The sequence below is a fragment of the Pelobates fuscus genome, chromosome 7 (assembly GCF_036172605.1).
Source record: "Pelobates fuscus isolate aPelFus1 chromosome 7, aPelFus1.pri, whole genome shotgun sequence".
NCBI classification, from domain to species: domain Eukaryota; kingdom Metazoa; phylum Chordata; class Amphibia; order Anura; family Pelobatidae; genus Pelobates; species Pelobates fuscus.
Window position 1 is genome coordinate 194,900,392 of NC_086323.1, and position 20,267 is coordinate 194,920,658.

Below are 20,267 nucleotides of genomic sequence, written 5' to 3' on the forward strand. Positions count from 1 at the left end.
CTTGCTAACTCCAACTCTTTTACAAGCAATGCTAGATGCAGCAGTTACTAAAATGCAGATCACAGTCACAGAAGCTATAACTGACTTTAAAAAGGATCTTACGGATCTGGATATTCAGACATCTCATCTGGTGGAAAAGGTAGATGTTATAAATGCGGCTCATATAACCTTGGGAGATCGCTTGAATACCCTACAAGATAAATTATTTATGAATGAATTAAAACTTGCGATTGTAGAAGATAGATCAAGTCGCAACAATCTTAGATTACACGGGGTATCAGAAGAAGTAGGAGCACAGGATCTAACAGCTTTCATGACAGTTATTCCAAGCTATCCTGCTGGACTTACCACTCAATATGTTCCTTTTGGATCGCATACATAGACTCCCCCGACCGCAACATTTGCCTGCCTCCACGCCAAAGGATGTGCTTATGAGGCTCCATTACTATCATGTAAAGGAACAGATAATGGAAATTTACCGGAAAAATATAGAAACGTCCTCCTATTTTCAGACCTCTCAGCTGAAACATTATGAGGCAGAAGATCCTTCAAGGATATTGCTGAATCATTACGACATCATAATATCCCTTACAGATGGGACTATCCAGCTAAACTTCTCATTACTAAAGGAGGGAAACTCATTATAGCTGCTTCACCTTCAGAAGGGATAGATCTGTTGCACAAATGGGGACTAGTTAAAGATCTCAAATTTAAGTCTACAAGCTCAACTAAAACAACAGGTGATGAAAGACGCATGCAGAGACTCAGGCATGTTACACCGAAAGAAGATTAAGACTGACCTCCTGAGAATCAACAAGGGTTTGGCAATCTTATATATTATTGAACTGATCAAATGTCTAAATGTTCCATCGATAATTACTATTAACCCAACAACCCATATGGGCTTAATTGAATTATATTGTAAGTAAAGTATATTTATATTGCATCAGTTAAATGTTACTACAGAAGATGAAACTGGGACAGGATATCTGACCCACTAGAAAATGTAATTTGTAACTTTTTTTTTTTTTTTTTTTTATATACTTTTTGTATCAGGCTCATTTCAAATTAACAAAAGTGTATTTATCTTCACAGGTATAACTCTTTCAACCGCCAAGGCACTGAAGTTACTTTTTTAAGTACTAGTAAATGCTTGGCAATGTTATATTATGCCTTATATACTTATCCCCTTGTAGCATTGCAGTCAACAAGGGTCTAATTGAATTACAGTTAAAGGGCAACAGCACTATACTACATATGGTTAAGTTACCTATGGGAAATAAATTAATTTGTTAATAGCCTCTGCCAGGTACCCAGCAGCAACTCTCCTGTTCCCCACGGTATTTACAAAATCCTTTTCGCAAGTATTTAATATTGTTGAATTTTATGGTGCAATGTATCCGATCAGTATTTAAAGCTACGCCGTATTTAAAGCTATGCAGAAATTTAATAGAACTATGTCTAAGGAGCACCTCATATATATTATAAAATGTTACTATATTACTTGCAAAAGTGATATAATACACAGCTTACTGGACTAGAGGCACTATAACGTACTCTGGTTTTTTTTCATCTTCATCACGGTCATATTATGCCTAATCTACCCGTTATAAATTAACGTCCAGGGCCTGTAGGTAATTCTAACGCTTTTTACGGCGACCCCTTTTGTTTAAACAATTCTTTAACAACAATACTTTATACCCTATAGTTTATTTAAATTATGAATGTATAGCCCTTATTAGTTTCACTTGACTCTGTCAAAGCCGTGACTGAGGTGTGCGGGAGGTTGACAATGCCTATTATGGAAGGCGTTGTCGACTTATTGTATATTGTAGGTATGGCTCATAAGTTAAGCCATATAATACTTATCTATTTCAACTTGGACATGTAATGCTGGAATAGCCCACTTGTCACACAGATTTCACTAAAGGGTTATTTTTTTTTAGCCCATTAGATGAGTAAACTTCATCTATTATTATTATTAATGGCTGTTCCTTGAAATGATTTCTCTAATGGGGACAACCTAATTTTAAGTGAGCCCAGGACTGCCATCAGCTAACCCGACCACATTACCCTCATTTAAGAAGTGCCATTGTCCGGCACATATCGTTGAAAGTGACCATTGTACGAATATTTTTTTTTCCCCTCCCCGCTTTTTTTCTCTCTCTTTTTTTTTTTCTCAACATGTCGCTGTATAATAATACAGAGTATCTATACACTGATAAACATGTCGCTGTATAATAATACTGATTATCTATACACTGATAATAAACATGTCGCTCTGTATAATAATACAGAGTATCTATACACTGATAATAAACATGTCGCTCTGTATAATAATACTGAGTATCTATACACTGATAATAAACATGTCGCTCTGTATAATAATACTGAGTATCTATACGCTGATAATAAACATGTCGCTCTGTATAATAATACAGAGTATCTATACACTGATAATAAACATGTCGCTCTGTATAATAATACTGAGTATCTATACACTGATAATAAACATGTCGCTCTGTATAATAATACTGATTATCTATACACTGATAATAAACATGTCCCTCTGTATAATAATACTGAGTATCTATACACTGATAATAAACATGTCGCTCTGTATAATACTGAGTATCTATACGCTGATAATAAACATGTCGCTCTGTATAATAATACTGAGTATCTATACACTGATAATAAACATGTCGCTCTGTATAATGATCCCGAGTACCTGTTATGTTTGATGATAGCTGACTTACAATAACATACCGTCTATTAATCAGCCAGGATTTATTGATCACAAGTCACACATTATGTTCGATCCCTTTGTTGATATACACATTCCTGCTGTAACATACACCCAACATGGCCGAACTCCATACACACACTGGGAAGAGAGCAAATCTAGGGGGTGTGCCAATCCCAGCATGCCTTGCACACTTCCTACAGGTGCTGGTTAGGGACAAACTGTGCATTATGCAAAGCTCCCCTAGAGGGGACTGCTGGTATTCACCACAGTATCCACATAATAATGTAGTCACAAGACTGTATAATAATACTGAGTATTTATACACTGATAATAAACATGTCGCTGTATAATAATACTGAGTATCTATACACTGATAATAAACATGTCGCTCTGTATAATAATACTGAGTATCTATACACTGATAATAAACATGTCGCTCTGTGTAATAATACTGAGTTTCTATACACTGATAATAAACATGTCCCTCTGTATAATAATACTGAGTATCTATACACTGATAATAAACACAAAGCTCTGTATAATAATACTGAGTATCTATACACTGATAATAAACATGTCACTCTGTATAATAATAATACCGAGTATCTATACACTGATAATAAACATGTCGCTCTGTATAATAGTCCTGAGTATCTATAGGCTGATAATAAACATGTCGCTCTGTATAATAATGCTGAGTATCTATACACTGATAATAAACATGTTGCTCTGTATAATAATACTGAGTATCTATACACTGATATGAAACATGTTGCTCTGTATAATAATACTGAGTATATATACACTGATAATAAACATGTCGCTCTGTATAATAATACTGAGTATCTATACGCTGATAATAAACATGTTGCTCTGTTTAATAATACTGAGTATCTATACGCTGATAATAAACATGTCGCTCTGTATAATAATACTGAGTATCTATACGCTGATAATAAACATGTCGCTCTGTATAATAATACTGAGTATCTATACACTGATAATAAAAATGTCGCTCTGTATTATTATTATTATTATTGCAATTTATATAGCGCTAACAGATTCCGTAGCGCTTTACAATATTATGAGAAGGGATTTAACTATAAATAGGACAATTACAAATAAACTTACAGGAACAATAGGTTGAAGAGGACCCTGCTCGATCGAGCTTACATTCTATAGGAGGTGGGTGTAAAACACATTAGGACAGGAATTTGCAATCAAATAAGGTGGACTGCCCTTTAGGAGAGGGCAAGAGACAGGTATGCGAGGTAAGGGTTAGTCTTGGAGGCCATATGCTTTCCTAAAGAGATGGGTTTTAAGGCACTTCTTAAAAGATGCAAGACTAGGGGAGAGTCTGATGGCGGTAGGCAGGCTATTCCATAGGAAGGGAGCCGCCCGCGAGAAGTCCTGCAAGCGCGAGTTGGCCGTACGAGTGCGGACAACGGACAGGAGGTGGTCACGGGCAGAGCGGAGAGACCGAGAAGGGACATACCTATGGATCTGTGAGGAGATATAAGAGGGGCTAGAGTTGTTCAGTGCTTTATAGGTGTGAGTTAGTAGGTTGTGGCAAAAGGGTAGCTGGATTCAAGGTATTAACAGTCTCTAGATGCACTCTTGGGTTCTCACATAACATAGCTTGATACTTAGTCATGCGGCTATTAATAAACCAATGATTGCCTTTATAGTCTAGCAACGTCTGCACTGCATCATTGACTGCTCTCAAGTCCTGCACAGGGCGATACTCATCTGTACCGGGCTTTTGAACAGGCAACAATGGGGTGTTCCAGGGGGAAGCACAGAATTTTAGGATACCATACCTTATGAACTTATCCAAATAAGATTGTATGTTCTTCTTGGCCTTTTGTGGATTGTGATATTGTCTCAGGCTCACTGGATAAACCACAAGCTTTAATTCGATACGAATTGGTGGGATATTACGAGCAAGTCCTGGTGGGTTATTCTCTGCCCACACTCCTGGTATATTGAACAAGGATTCATCACTCTTAGGGTTTTGGCTAGTCAACACTGTATAAAGTCACCACTCTTCTTCCTTTGGTACTGATATTGTCATTATACCTGAAGGTTCATTGAACTTCAAAGATGTTGTTCCGTTAGGCAGAAATGTTATCTGTGCTTGTAATTTCGACAACAAATCACGTCCTAGCAGTTGGACTGGACATTCAGGCATATAAAGGAACTGGTGTTTCACTACGTGGCCTCCCAGTGTACAGAGTCGACTTTTAAGAACCGGTTTAGCGGCACTCCTTCCAGTTGCTCCTATTACGGTAATAGTTCTTCCTGAAGGAGGAGCGACTAGGTCAGTCACAACCGAATGTTCAGCACCAGTGTCAATCATGAAAGAAATCCTTTTTCCCCCTATTGCTACATCGACCATAGGCTACGCTCGGCCAAGGGGGATGGAGCCCGGTCGGTATCAATAGTCTTCCATGACTGTGTCAGCCAAACCTACAAAGTCCCTATCCTCTCTCTCTCGGGGTCTCTGCGCTGCTGGGTAATACCTATCTCCACTAACACTTCCTCTATTATTCCCACTATTTCCTCCAGGACATCTTCTACCTCTCGCTCTGCCTCTATAATTACTATATCCTGACCTAGGTCTGTCTCTCTCATAGTGTTCCCTTTGTGGACACTCACTTCTCCAATGCCCTTCTTCCCTACAGTACGCGCATTGGTTCCTACTCAAAGGCTCCCTATTCCACTTACTCTCGCCTTTCTCCGTTCCCCTATATACCTCCTTTTTCCTTCTATCTACGCCTGCGATAGCTACTGCTAGCATATCTGCTTTCCTTCGCATCTTTCGCTCTTCTTCTTTTTTCGTCTCTGTCTCCCTATTCATATATACCTTATTCGCTATCTCCATTAGTTGAGTTATAGACATCCCTACAAACCCTTCTAACTTCTGTAGCTTGCGCTTTATATCTCCGTAGGCCTGGCTGACAAAGGCAGAGTTAACCATCCGGGAATTCTCTGGAGCCTCTGGATTAAAGGGTGTATACAACCGGTATGCCTCCAGTAATCGATCATAAAAGGCACTGGGCGATTCATCACATTTCTGCAATACCTCAGCCGTCTTAGACATATTAATCGCCTTTTTCCCTCCGGCTTTCATGCCAGCAATAATAGCGTCCCTGTATGCTTTTAAATGGGCCATATGTGCGCCATTGACATTCCACTCCGGATCAGTATTTGGATAATGGGCTGCGGCCCATGCTGCCGGGTTGGCCTGATTTTGTGTACGGGCCACTTCTTCCAGCGCTTTAATTGCCGCTTGGTTTATCCGTGTCCTTTCCTCGTTGTTAAACAATGTCATAAGCAGTTGCTGGCAATCAGCCCAAGTGGGATTATGTGTCTGGACTATGGAGGTAAACAAATCCGTCATGGCTTGAGGTTTATCGGTGTATGAGGAGTTATGGGTCTTCCAGTTAAATAGATCAGTAGTAGTGAAGGGAACATAGACGAATACAGGATCAGCGTGTTGTAACTGGTCATCACCGTTAATGTGTGTCGGGCCTGGTGTCAGTCGGAGAGGCATTTGATAATGTCGGGGTTGGAGGGTACCGGTCGGTTGTCGGGTTAGTATGGGGCTTCATTTAGAAACGTCAGTTAGGGGTTCCGGTCGAGGGGTAGTAAGACGAGGGGAAGGGGACGCTTTACTGAGGGGGAGATCAGTGAGTAAAATAGGCCGGGCTACGAGGAGCCTGACCAGGAACTAGAAATGACGTCGAATCTGGATAGGTGGGGTTAACAGAGGTAGGTACCGGAAGGGGAGGGTTTAAAACAAGAGGGCTGGACTCTGAGCTAGAGGAGGGGGTAGGTGGGGACAACGGGGCAAGGGGAGTAGCGTTACCAACAGCATCTCCTCTTCCTCTTCCTGTGGAGGAGGAGTAAGGGGGCAGCATGGGGATCTCAGACTCAGGAGGCGTGTCCAAAATGGGCGTAATTACGGCCTTAGTGGACAAGCGAGTTCTAGCCACCATGAGGCGACATTGCTCCTCGTGGCATACCTGGATCCATTTTGGCAAGTCATTTACGGCCTGCTTCCAACAGTCAATATACGGAAACTGGCCGTAAGGTTCAGGCCTAACTGACACAGCCACGTGTACACGCTGTACCAGATTAGAATCCAAACTGCCACGTGGTGGCCATGCAGCCACCAAAGTAGGCCATTCCCTACTACATAAAGTAGTCAGGCGTGTTGGAGACATCTTTACCCCAAAATCATACACATTGTATCCCTTTTTAAAGTGTTTCAACATACATCCTAAGGGATCCATGACCGTTGAATCTGACGCACCCATACTTAACAATGAAGCGTCGTCTCCAACAGAAACCAAACAAACACACTTCCAACGGTCACACCCATTCCCTTGGCAACAGCACCACGTGGTACAGTTACTAAGCGAAACGCACACAACAAAACACACAGGGGAATTCCCGTACACACACAACTGTTACACCAGTCACTAAATAACTATTACTGTGCCTTTTGGCGAAACTATACAGTCACCCACTCTATAATTCCCTATATCTGAATTACGCGTCTATAACACACCCCAGTAACATCGTCTTTACAAACAGTAGTTATAGTACGGTTAGCATTGGTTAAAGTACAATTTAAAGTCACAGTTCAGTTAGCAGTGGTTATGGTGTTAAACATACAGCATAGACGACAGTTATTAGTAGTTATTTACAATATCAGTAATTATACATGGTTATGGTACCGTGCTCTATAATACAGTTACACACTATTCACACTCTCGCTAGACGGCAGAGCTCATGCTATCTAGCAAGATATACACGCTACTACAACAATCTTTAACACATTTACAATTCCCAACTAATCTATTGGCCAGTACCTCGATGGACTACCTAAAACTATTTACATCCGTTTTGGTTAGCCACGCTGCCCAAGCACCACATATAGCGAACTAGAGGGCGGAATTTACAACAGCACCCTCTTAGTCTATATACTCTATCAAAAGTCTAGTGGGTTCCAAATTTACACGCCTTCCCACTTAGCCAAGATAGGTTGAGATCTAGCGGACCGAATTTACACAGACGCCGCTTAGTCTCCCGGTCCCTCCGACCTAGTGAATGTAATATACACCCTAGAATGCTAGTCTAGACAAGACACCGGTGTCCGGCTTGGGCTATTTACACAGAACCCAGCCTGACTCCAAACCAAAATTAAACGGGCTGACTACAGGGCGTTTAATTATGAGCGGTGCGCCTTCGCTCCTTCCCTCCAATGTAGGGGGCCCGTTCCATACACAAATGACCCCTTATGGGCCTACCGCGCAATCGGTATCCAATACCCCTAGTGGGTCCACCGTCTAAAACAGTAGTAGTCTTACCTCCTAGTTCCTGAACCTGAGTTCACACTCATCTACAGGGACTCCCCAGCACTTACTACGTAGAGGCCGATGATCTCCTGGACAACAGACCAGTGGCACCGAGACGAAGGGAGGTCCACGCAGAAGTTCAGGGGTGCAGCCGTAGAGAGCGTGGGCAAAGATCTCACGCCTCTGCTTCTCAGCTACCGTTGAACGATGAGCTTCCCGGCCAATGCACCAAATGATACCGGAGAAACTGACGGAAGCCGAGCACAGAGAGATGGACACAGATTTCTTCAGGAAGGAAGAGATCTTTATTCGATTCAACGACCGGGACTCAGAGGGACTAATGTCACCAAAATACAACAAGATCTGAGCCCCGAACAATAGTGTAGGTCCCTTATATAGGTATATAACTCCACCCATATTCAGCTCCACCCACACATACTCTTACCCAATCAACCGAACAAAGACTAACTTCCTGTTTGACCACATGGCTTGCCCAGCACAATGGAGGAGGGGAATACTATATCCTGTATTCTTGCACATGCTCCGTACAGTACTGATTGTATCTTTGCCACGTGCAACCAACCGACCGATACATCAGTATATGCACATACACATACCACGTGGCAATCTCGGCCTACTAAATTTATTGTTACCGAGATTCCACCACAATAATACTAAGTATCTATACACTGATAATAAACATGTCGCTCTGTTTAATAATTCTGAGTATCTATACACTGATAATAAGCATGTCGCTCTGTATAATAATACTGAGTATCTATACACTGATAATAAACATGTTGCTCTGTATAATAATACTGAGTATCTATACACTGATAATAAACATGTTGCTCTGTATAATAATACTGAGTATCTATACGCTGATAATAAACATGTCGCTCTGTATAATAATACTGAGTATCTATAAGCTGATAATAAACATGTCGCTCTGTATAATAATTCTGAGTATCTATACACTGATAATAAACATGTCGCTTTGTATAATAATACTGAGTATCAATACACTGATAATAAACATGTTGCTCTGTATAATAATACTGTGTAACTATACGCTGATAATAAACATGTCGCTCTGTATAATAATCCTGAGTATCTATAGGCTGATAATAAACATGTCGCTCTGTATAATAATACTAAGTATCTATACACTGATAATAAACATGTCGCTCTGTATAATAATACTGAGTATCTATACGCTGATAATAAACATGTCGCTCTGTATAATAATACTGAGTATCTATAAGCTGATAATAAACATGTCGCTCTGTATAATAATTCTGAGTATCTATACACTGATAATAAACATGTCGCTTTGTATATTAATACTGAGTATCTACTGACCTACTGTCCTCCCCCCCTGGCCCCCACTCCTGAGCAGTGGGTGGGGTCCCTAAAAAAACAATAAGGGGGGGACCTACTGTACTCCCCCCAGCCCCCACCCCTGAGTGGTGGGTGGGGGCCCTAAATAAAAATCCCCCCCAATCTAAGGTGACTAGGGGTCCCCAAGCACCTAGTCACCCACCCCCCCACCCCAAAAGAAATTACCCCCTACCTACCCCCCTCACCCTAAAAAATACTGAGGGGGGAATAAAATAACTAACCTGTAAAGAAAAATTCAACTTACCATTTGACGTCTTCTTTTTTCTAAAATCTTCTTTTTTCAGCCCCAAAATAGGCCAAATAAAAAGCCATAAGAACCGACGCAATTTAAAAAATAAATAAAAAAAATAACGAGCGCAAAGAAAAAATAATCCATCTTCACCCATTGAGGGCTCCGCGCAGACTGAGCTCTGTAGTTGAATTTTTCTTTACAGGTTAGTTATTTTATTCCCCCCTCACTATTTTTTAGGGTGAGCGGGGTAGGTAGGGGGTAATTTCTTTTGGGGTGGGGGGGTGGGTGACTAGGGGCTTGGGGACCCCTAGTCACCTTTGATTGGGGGGAATTTTTATTTAGGGCCCCCACCCACCACTCAGGGGTGGGGGCTGGGGGGGGACAGTAGGTCCCCCCCAGTGTGTATCAGGGTCCCTGAAGACAGATGTCAATCCATATCTGCCAAGTGACCCTATGTAGGGGGAACAGTCCCTATTCTGCTCTGTGTCAGTGTGTATCAGGCCAGCAGCAGTACAATAAAATGCCATTCCCTGTGCTTAAAGGGCCAGCAGTCGCACAATAAAATACAATATGCCCAAATGTTGCACCTGAAGGGTCAAATTTCCCAGGGACAATAGTCAACAGGTAAGAGGCTGGCAATCAGGCTCCTCCAACGGCCGTGGGTAAAGGGCAGCTTGTCACCAATAAATTCAGTGACGAAAGGCATTTCGTCACACATCTACCCTTTGGGGGGGAGACTAACCAGGTACCTGACCTCTCGGTCAGTGCCTGAGTTAGTCGATAAACCCACCCACAGTGAACAAGTACATGAGTAGCCCACCCACAACACACATTTACTGCACCTGGTGGTTCCTCTGGTGCTGCTGGGCAACACGCTGTGGAGACTGGGGAGCAGAGGCCAACTGCACTCTGCCCCGATGCCAGTGTTTCTGCTGGGGTAGCCTGGACGCAACTTGGTTGGGGAGGAGAGACATAGCTTACCTCTTCCGCCCAGTGTTCTTGTGAGGGTAGTTGGGGATATGGATAGACCATCCAGCATCCCTGTATGTCGGGTGCATAGACTACGGTCTCATCTGCACCTTCTGGGGGATTAGGGTCTCCCCTTTGTGGGGTAAGTTGCCACTGGGAAGGGAGACCGGTTGCCTCCTCCCCCTGGAACTCACTCTGCCGCTGGGGAGTAAGGACAATACTTTTGGCTCCCTGGAACTCACACTGCCGCTGGGGAGGAAGGACGGCACCTTCGGCTCCCTGGAACTCATACTGCTGCTGGAGAGGAAGGACGACACCCTCTGCTCTCTGGGACTCACACGGCCGCTGGGGAGGGAGGACGACACCTTCTGCTCTCTGGGACTCACACTGCCGCTGGGGAGGAAGGACGACACCTTCAGCTCCCTTGAACTCACACTGCCGCTGGAGAGGAAGGACGACACCTTCTGCTCTCTGGGACTCACACTGCCGCTGGGGAGGAAGGACAGCACCTTCGGCTCCTTGGAACTCACACTGCCGCTGGAGAGGAAGGACGACACCTTCTGCTCTCTGGGGTACCCACTGCTGCTGGGGAGGAAGGATGGCACCTTCGGCACCCTGGAACTAACACTGCCGCTGGGGAGGAAGGACAGCACCTTCGGCTCCCTGAAACTCACATTGCCGCTGGAGAGGAAGGACGACACCTTCTGCTCTCTGGGACTCACCCTGCCGCATGAGAGGAAGGACGACACCTTCTGCTCTCTGGGACTCACACTGCTGCTGGGGAGGAAGGACGACACCTTTAGCTCCCTGGAACTCACACTGCCGCTGGAGAGGAAGGACGACACCTTCTGATCTCTGGGACTCACACTGCCGCTGGGGAGGAAGGATGGCACCTTCGGCTCCATGGAACTCACACTGCCGCTGGAGAGGAAGGACGACACCTTTTGCTCTCTGGGGTACACACTGACGCTGGGGAGGAAGGACGGCACCTTCGGCTCCCTGTGATGCTGGTTGCTGCAGGGACGAGGGACCGACAATCTCCTCTCCCTGGGACGCTGGTTGCTGCAGGGACGAGGGACCGATAATCTCCTCTCCCTGGGACGCTGGTTGCTGCAGGGACGAGGGACCGATAATCTCCTCTCCCTGGGATGCTGGTTGCTGCAGGGAGGAGAGACCGATTGGCCACAGCCCCAATCTCCGAAATCGGAGCTCCAATTCCCATGCCGCTCGATACTCCTCATCCAACTTGCGCACGGTGGCCAGGAACGTCTCTACCGAAATATTCGGGCCATACCTGGTTAACCGCCTCTCTACCTCCTTCCTGTAAGCCTCGCCCTCAAAGTGATAAGTCATGTTTGCTGTGAATAGGGGCGCTGTACGAATACTAGCGTTGCCCTCAAATTGCAATTCCAAACGAACTGTGTCTCCGAGCTGCTTCTCCTCGCACTAGGACGCCTACTGAACCAAGTGGGAGAAAGCCAGGAACAAGTTATTTTACAGGTCTGGGGACATAGTCTTAAAGGGACATTGTTCACCAAAGTTACAAGATGTCCCCAGACGGTTCTTAAAGGGCCATACACACCCAATAAAAGTTAATACTTTTCAGGGGCCATAGTCTTAAAGGGTATTGTTACCCAAAGTCTCAATATGTCCCCAGACAGTTCTTAAAGGGCCAGCAGCAGTACAATAAAATACCATTCCCTGTGCTTAAAGGGCCAGCAGTCGCACAATAAAACACAATATGCCCAAATGTTGCACCAGAAGGGTCAAATTTCCCAGGGACCATAGTCAACAGGTAAGAGGCTGGCAATCAGGCTCCTCCAACGGCCATGGGTAAAGGGCAGCTTGTCACCAATAAATAAAGTGTGTATCAGGGATCCTTAGGATAGGTGTCAATCCATATCTGCCAAGTGACCCTCTGTAGGGGGAACAGTCCCTATTCTGCTCTGTGTCAGTGTGTATCAGGGTCTCTGAGGACAGGTGTCAATCCATATGCCAAGGTGTCAATATGTCATATGTCAGGTGTCAATCCATATCCATTGTGATTTAGGAATGTTTGGTGATTTATGCCCTTTATGGATTTAAACCAGACTCTGCATCAACTGTGTAATTTTCCATGGGAGTTTTGCCATGGATCCCCCTCCGGCATGCCACAGTCCAGGTGTTAGTCCCCTTGAAACAACTTTTCCATCACTATTGTGGCCAGAAAGAGTCCCTGTGTGTTTTAAAATTCGTCTGCCCATTGAAGTCTATGGCGGTTCACCCGGTTCGCCGGTTCGCGTACATTCGCGAAACGAAAATTTCATGTTCGCGACATCACTACCCAACACAAATGTCAATTCTCTCCCAGGCAATACCAACTTTAAACTTTCCAAAACATTTATCCTCTCATTCCTATCTACTGGTGCATACACATTTACAACCCTACATATGGTGCCTCTATACAAAAAATAAACCATTAAGACCCTCCCAGACACCACTTCTAAAACTTTTATAATCTGATATTCCCACCCCCTAAACAACAGAGCCACCCCAATGTTTTTACCCACACCACACGATTATATTGAAGGACCTAGATCCCATTTAGTGTTGGTCGGTTTTTCCTCTAGACCGCATTCCTGTAAACATATAAGATTGAAAGATAATTTACACAAAAATTCAAAGATCACAGCACGTCTAGACACCGACTTTAAGCTTCTGACATTTAGTGAAGCTATTGTGGGGATATTTATGGGATAATAATAGTAAACAGTTGAGAATTGCCCACTATTTTCAATTCTCAGATCCCAAAGATCGTTATCGTGTAAGTGAAATGTATTTCATATAAATAAAATCGCAATTTGTTATAAAAATAGATATAATTTATTTTTATATTCAAATAATAATAATAAGTAACATGCGTGACAATAATCAATGGAAATTCAGTATAACATGAATATGCAATACAATATGGTAATATATTTCCCAATGGTTAAGACAAGATTTACGACTGCTTCACAGAGAAAGAATGTGAAAGTTTCACACGGAGAACAGAATTGCTAGGAGTGCAGCGTAAGGTCGTAAAAACTTTAGCTGACAGTTAGAATAACCCTTTCAATGCTGGCTAGACCTCCTAAGTAATCAAGATCTATTCTTATGCAATTTTAAATAAAATAACATTTAAACCAGTTCATTAGTCATTTCCTGGATCCATCCAATGAGAAATCTACATGTTCTATAAGCTGAATTTTAATTTGACTAAACAGATACTTATCTTATTTAGAGCGAATCAATACAGCTGGACAAATATCACGATATGCTAACATGTGATATGTCACATAAATACAGAATTATTGTTTTTATCTGCAGAATAAAAAGTTTAATAATGTATTTCTTATTAATTAAGATTTCTAAATATCGAAATATGATGGTGATTTATCCAGTCATATATCATGCTATTAGAAAATGTTAATTAATTTAAATTAATTAAATTAAGCCAGTATATTTACCAGTTAAATAGATATTCTCGCCAGATGTTCTCAGGTAGCGAAGTGTCAAGGAATGTTTCTCTGTCTTTTCTTTCTTAGCCTGCTTCCGACTCTTTTGCCCCGACTGCTTTCTCTGCTCTTGATTTTCTTGATTACCGCATACCTCCTTGCATCTGCCTTGATTACCCCTCTCTTCCCTTTGTCTTAACTTTTTAAAGGGACATATTCTCTGTTCGTCACTGGCTAATAAACCAATAGAAGCACTAGGGGTGTGGTTATCTTCTAGATAGCAACTTAGTATTTGGTCTATAGATGGCAGTCTCGTCCCACTAAACATACCTATCCAGGAAAGAGTTAACTTTTCCTGGTGGCTATTTTGACGTCATTTACCTTATCTATATGGTTGATATAACTCAAGTTTTCTTTCAATTCAAAGCCTTTCCTTGAATTTTCTTCAGACTATGTGTCTGCAAATTCTGCTGTAATTTCTAATATGACAGTTCTTAAACTATTTTTGACCTCTTCAGTACAATGGGATCTTGTTAGATATAGAAAGTAAAATTTAATTATTTAATCTTCTCTGTCACCTATGTCTGGGTTTAGAATTTATTCTATTCCATTAGCAATTTAGACAGTCTCTTATCACTTGGTTTGTTTATACTATACATTCATTAGCACTGGCAAAGCGGTCAGTTTTACAGAAGGGATTGAAATCTTGTGTCTTCTGTTAACTTGAAAATAACAAAATGTAGTCTGGTCTGTTCAGAGTGACTCAGAATATATACTTTTAATTTCTATCATAGCACAAAATGTCTGCCGATATAAATACCCTGACACTATGCAAAACATAGATCAGATGTAATTACCTCATCATATCACGTCCCACTAACCGAATCTAACATGTCTTCCAGGTCTTGAGAAAAACCTGAAATGTCTATTAGTCTTGAAACCGCCTGCGTATCAAAAACCGGGGAATAGCGACCAGAGGCACCCGACTACACCCGGTCATCAACATCCGACATCTCTTGATAATAATTCCTCTTTACTCTTTCTTTTTCGCCTTTTTGGTTCTGGAATTTTTGCAGCTTTCTCCACATCCGAAACTATTTGCCCCGAGGGGCCCGCCTCTGCAGACTCAGCTTCAGTAGATTCTCTGCATTCCATGGCTTCTACAGCTAGCACATGTTCCTCCTTTTTCTTTTTTATTCTCAATTTCTCCCGATCCTCTGCCATTATTTTGGCGTGCTTCTCCTCCACTTCCTCTTTTGAGAGGATTTTCGTACCATAGGTAGGAATAAACGGGATACAATTTTTTCAGGAATATCCTTACCTTTATCCACTGTTTCAGCCCGACCAGCTTCTGCTTCAACCACCACTAGTGATGTCGCGAACACAAAATTTTCGGTTCGCGAAGGGCGAACGGGAACTTCCACAAACGTTCGCGAATTGGCGAACCGGGCGAACTGCCATTGACTTCAATGGGCAGGCGAATTTTAAAACCCACAGGGACTCTTTCTGGCCACAAAAGTGATGGAAAAGTTGTTTCAAGGGGACTAACACCTGGACTGTGGCATGCCAGAGGGGGATCCATGGCAAAACTCCCATGGCAAATTACACAGTTGATGCAGAGTCTGGTTTTAATTCATAAAGGGCATAAATCACCTAACATTCCTAAATCACAATGAATATGGATTGACACCTGACATATGACATATTGACACCTTGACATATGGATTGACACCTGTCCTCAGAGCCCCTGATACACACGGACACAGAGCAGAATAGGGACTGTTCCCCCTACATAGGGTCACTTGGCAGGTATGGATTGACACCTGTCCTCAGAGACCATGATACACACTGACACAGAGCAGAATAGGGACTGTTCCTCCTACATAGGGTCACTTGGCAGATATTGATTGACACCTATCCTAAGGATCCCTGATGCACACTGACACAGAGCAGAATAGGAACTGTTCCCCCTACATAGGGTCACTATGTGCCTTTTTTTTTGTTTGGTTTTTGAAGCCACCATGCAGCACCAGAGGGCCGAAAAATTAGGCATGTACACATGCCTGAAAAATTAGGTATGGTTGCAACCGCTGCTGAAGCAGCGGCCATAAAAATTGATGTTTGTTTCCCAGGCAGAAAGTGCCCTAAAACATTGCGGCTTGAACCCTAGTTGGTGGTGGGTAAGTCACGCAAGTCAACCGGCATTCAGAGCTAAAACACAGCAGCGTGTGGACCATTTTTAGCCCAAGGCAGCTCATCTCATCAGGCCTTTTTTAGTCGAATGTATCGCCCAGTGTCAGTTCCTTCGGGATCCATCCCTCATTCATCTTAATAAAGGTGAGGTAATCTAGACTTTTTTGACCTAGGCGACTTCTCTTCTCAGTGACAATACCTCCTGCTGCACTGATGGTCCTTTCTGACAGGACACTTGAAGCGGGGCAGGCCAGAAGTTCTATCGCAAATTGGGATAGCTCAGGCCACAGGTCAAGCCTGCACACCCAGTAGTCAAGGGGTTCATCGCTCCTCAGAGTGTCGATATCTGCAGTTAAGGCGAGGTAGTCTGCTACCTGTCGGTCGAGTCGTTCTCTGAGGGTGGATCCCGAAGGGCTGTGGCGATGTGTAGGACTTAAAAAGCTCCGCATGTCCTCCATCAACAACACGTCTTTAAAGCGTCCTGTCCTTGCTGGCGTGGTCGTGGGAGGAGGAGGAGGCTGACTTCCACCTCTTCCCCTGTTACATTTCCGTTGTGCTGTGACATCACCCTTATACGCTGTGTAAAGCATACTTTTTAATTTATTTAGCAAATGCTGCATCCTTTCTGACTTGTTGTAATTCGATAACATTTCCGCCACTTTCTGCTTATACCGGGGGTCTAGTAGCGTGGACACCCAGTACAGGTCGTTCTACTTCAGCCTTTTTATACGAGGGTCCCTCAACAGGCACGACAGCATGAAAGACCCCATTTGCACAAGGTTGGATGCAGAGCTACTTATTTCCCGTTCCTCCTCCTCAGTGATGTCAATGAAGGTATGTTCTTCCCCCCAGCCACGTACAACATCACGGGTACCAGATAGGTGACAAAGAGCACCCTGGGATGCCTGTTGTGGTTGGTCTTCCTCCTCCTCCTCAAAGCCACATTCCTCCTCTGACTCCTCTTCCTCACAATCCTCTTCCAGCGTTGCCGCAGGTCCAGCAAGCGATGCTGATAAGGCTGTTTCTGGTGGTGATGGGGACCACAACTCTTCCTCTTCCTCTTCACGCTCATCTACGGCCTGATCCAGCACTCTTCGCAGGGCACGCTCCAGGAAGAAAACAAATGGTATGATGTCGCTGATGGTGCCTTCGGTGCGACTTACTAGGTTTGTCACCTCCTCAAAAGGACGCATGAGCCTACAGGCATTGCGCATGAAGTCCAGTAACGTGGCAAAAAAATTCCCAGCTCCCCAGAGGCTGTCCTAGCACACCGGTCATACAAATATTCATTAACGGCTTTTTCTTGTTGGAGCAGGCGGTCAAACATTAGTAGTGTTTAATTCCCACGTGGCGGGCTGTCGCAAATCAAGCACCTCACTGGCATGTTGTTTCGCCGCTGGATATCGGCAAAGTGCGCCATGGCCATGTAGGAACTCCTGAAATGGCCCCACACCTTCCTGGCCTGCTTCAGGACGGCCTGTAAGCCTGTGTACTTATGCACAAAGCGTTGTACGATCAGATTACACACATGTGCCATGCACGGCACATGTGTCAACTTGCCCAACTTCAATGCCGCCAACAAATTTGTTCCGTTGTCACAAACCACTTTGCCGATATCCAGTTGCTGCGGAGTCAGCCACTTTTCCACCTGTGCGTTCAGGGCAGACAGGAGTGCTTGTCCGGTGTGACTCTCTGCTTTCAAGCAAGTCAAACCCAAGACGGCATGACACTGCCGTGTCCGGGATGTGGAATAGTACCTGGGGAGCTGGGGGGTGCCGTTGATGTGGAGCAAGACGCAGCAGCAGAAGAGGACTCAGCCGAGGAGGTTATGGAAGAGGATGGAGTAGGAGGAGTAGAGGAGGTGGCAGCAGGCCTGCCTGCAAGTCGTGGCGGTGTCACCAACTCCTCTGCAGAGCCACGCATTCCATGCTTGGCAGCCGTCAGCAGGTTTACCCAATGCGCAGTGTAGGTGATATACCTGCCCTGACCATGCTTTGCAGACCAGGTATCAGTGGTCAGATGGACCCTTGCCCCAACACTGTGTGCCAGACATGCCATTACTTCCTTTTGCAAAATCGAGTACCGGTTGGGGATTGCCTTTTGTGAAAAGAAATTTTTGGCCGGGTACCTTCCACTGCGGTGTCCCAATAGCTACAAATTTTTTAAACGCCTCAGACTCCACCAGCTTGTATGGTAAAAGCTGGCGGGCTAATAGTTCGGACAAGCCAGCTGTCAGACGCTTGCAAGGGGGTGACTTTCTGACATTGGCTTCTTAAGCTCAAACATGTCCTTGACAGACACATGACTGTGGGCTGATGAGCGGGAACTGCTCAAGGCGGGAGACGGAGTGGCGGATGGTTGAGAGGGGGCAAGGTGGACAGCAGTGGTTGACGTGGCTGAAGATGCTGGACCAGGAGGAGGATGGCGGCTTAGAGTTTGCGTGCTGCTTGTACTCATGTGTTGATCCCATAGGCGTTTGTGATGTTCGATCACGTGCCTACGCAAAGCAGTTGTACCTAGGTGGGTGTTGGACTTCCCACGACTCAGTTTCTTTTGGCACAGGTTGCAAATGGCATCGCTGTTGTCAGAAACACACAAAAAAAATCCACACTGCTGAGCTCTGCAATGACGGCATTCTGGTGGTGGACACAGCATGCGTTGATTGACGTGCTGTCGGGCTGACCCCGGGTGCCGATGCATGCTGTCTGACTGTGCCACTAGCTCTTTGCGACGACCTCCTCCTGCTTCCAACTCGTCTCCTCCTCCTCTCTGTCTCCCCATCTGAACTTTCGTCCTGTTCTTCTTCTTGCCGAGCGGGCACCCACGTGACATCCATGGACGCATCGTCATAATCAACTGCTTCACTTGTATCTGACAACTCAGCAAAGGAAGCAGCAGCGGGTACAACATCATCATCATCACACCGTACGTCCATGTGTGTAATGCTGCCTGCCTGAGACATATCCCTGTTATCTACATACTCTGGCAATAATGGTTGCGCATCACTCATTTCTTCAAACGGATGTGTGAATAACTCCTCTGACATACCAAGTGAAGCGGCTGTGGTTCTAGTTTTGTTGGTGGCGGCAGGCGGGTGAGTGATATCTTGAGAGGTGCCCGAAGCTAAGCTGGAGGAGGATGGTGCGTCAAGTTTCCGAGCGGAAGCTGTAGAAGATTGGGTGTCCTGTGTTAGTCAGTCAACTATGTCTTCAGAACTTTTCAAGTTCAGGGTACGTGGCCTCTGAAAACTGGGCATTATTCTAGGGCCAAAGGGGATCACAGCACCACGACCAAGATGGCCCCTGCGGGGTGGCCTGCTTCTGCCTGTCATTTTTTTTTGGATTAGTGGTACTATGCGTGCAAGCTACTGTGAGACCAGATATGAGTGGCACTGTGCAGTGGCAGAGGTCTGCAGAGTAAATGCTGTAGGCCTGACACACCTGCTTGAAGACAACTAACTGCTATTCAATCTATAACAGTGAAAACATTTTTTTGGTTTTAAATGCACGCTATTGTGACACCAGATATGAGTGGCAATGTGCACTGGCAGAGGTCTGCAGAGTACACGCTGTAGGCCTGACACACCCGCTTGAAGACAACTAACTGCTATTCAATCTATAACAGTGAAAAAAGTTTTTTGGTTTTAAATGCACGCTATTGTGACACCAGATATGAGTGGCAATGTGCACTGGCAGAGGTCTGCAGAGTACACGCTGTAGGCCTGACACACCCGCTTGAAGACAACTAACTGCTATTCAATCTATAACAGTGAAAAAAGTTTTTGGGTTTTAAATGCACGCTATTGCGACACCAGATATGAGTGTCAATGTGCAATGGCAGAGGTCTGCAGAGTACATGCTGTAGGCCTGACACAACCGCTT

At 44.3% G+C, this 20,267-nt stretch overlaps 1 protein-coding gene across 1 annotated transcript in view; it reads left to right on the plus strand.

Moving 5' to 3' along the window:
* LOC134568429 (oocyte zinc finger protein XlCOF7.1-like) overlaps nt 1-20,267 on the plus strand; it is a 409,837-nt gene that overhangs the window by 95,687 nt on the left and 293,883 nt on the right. The gene's annotated exons all lie outside the window — the stretch shown is intronic.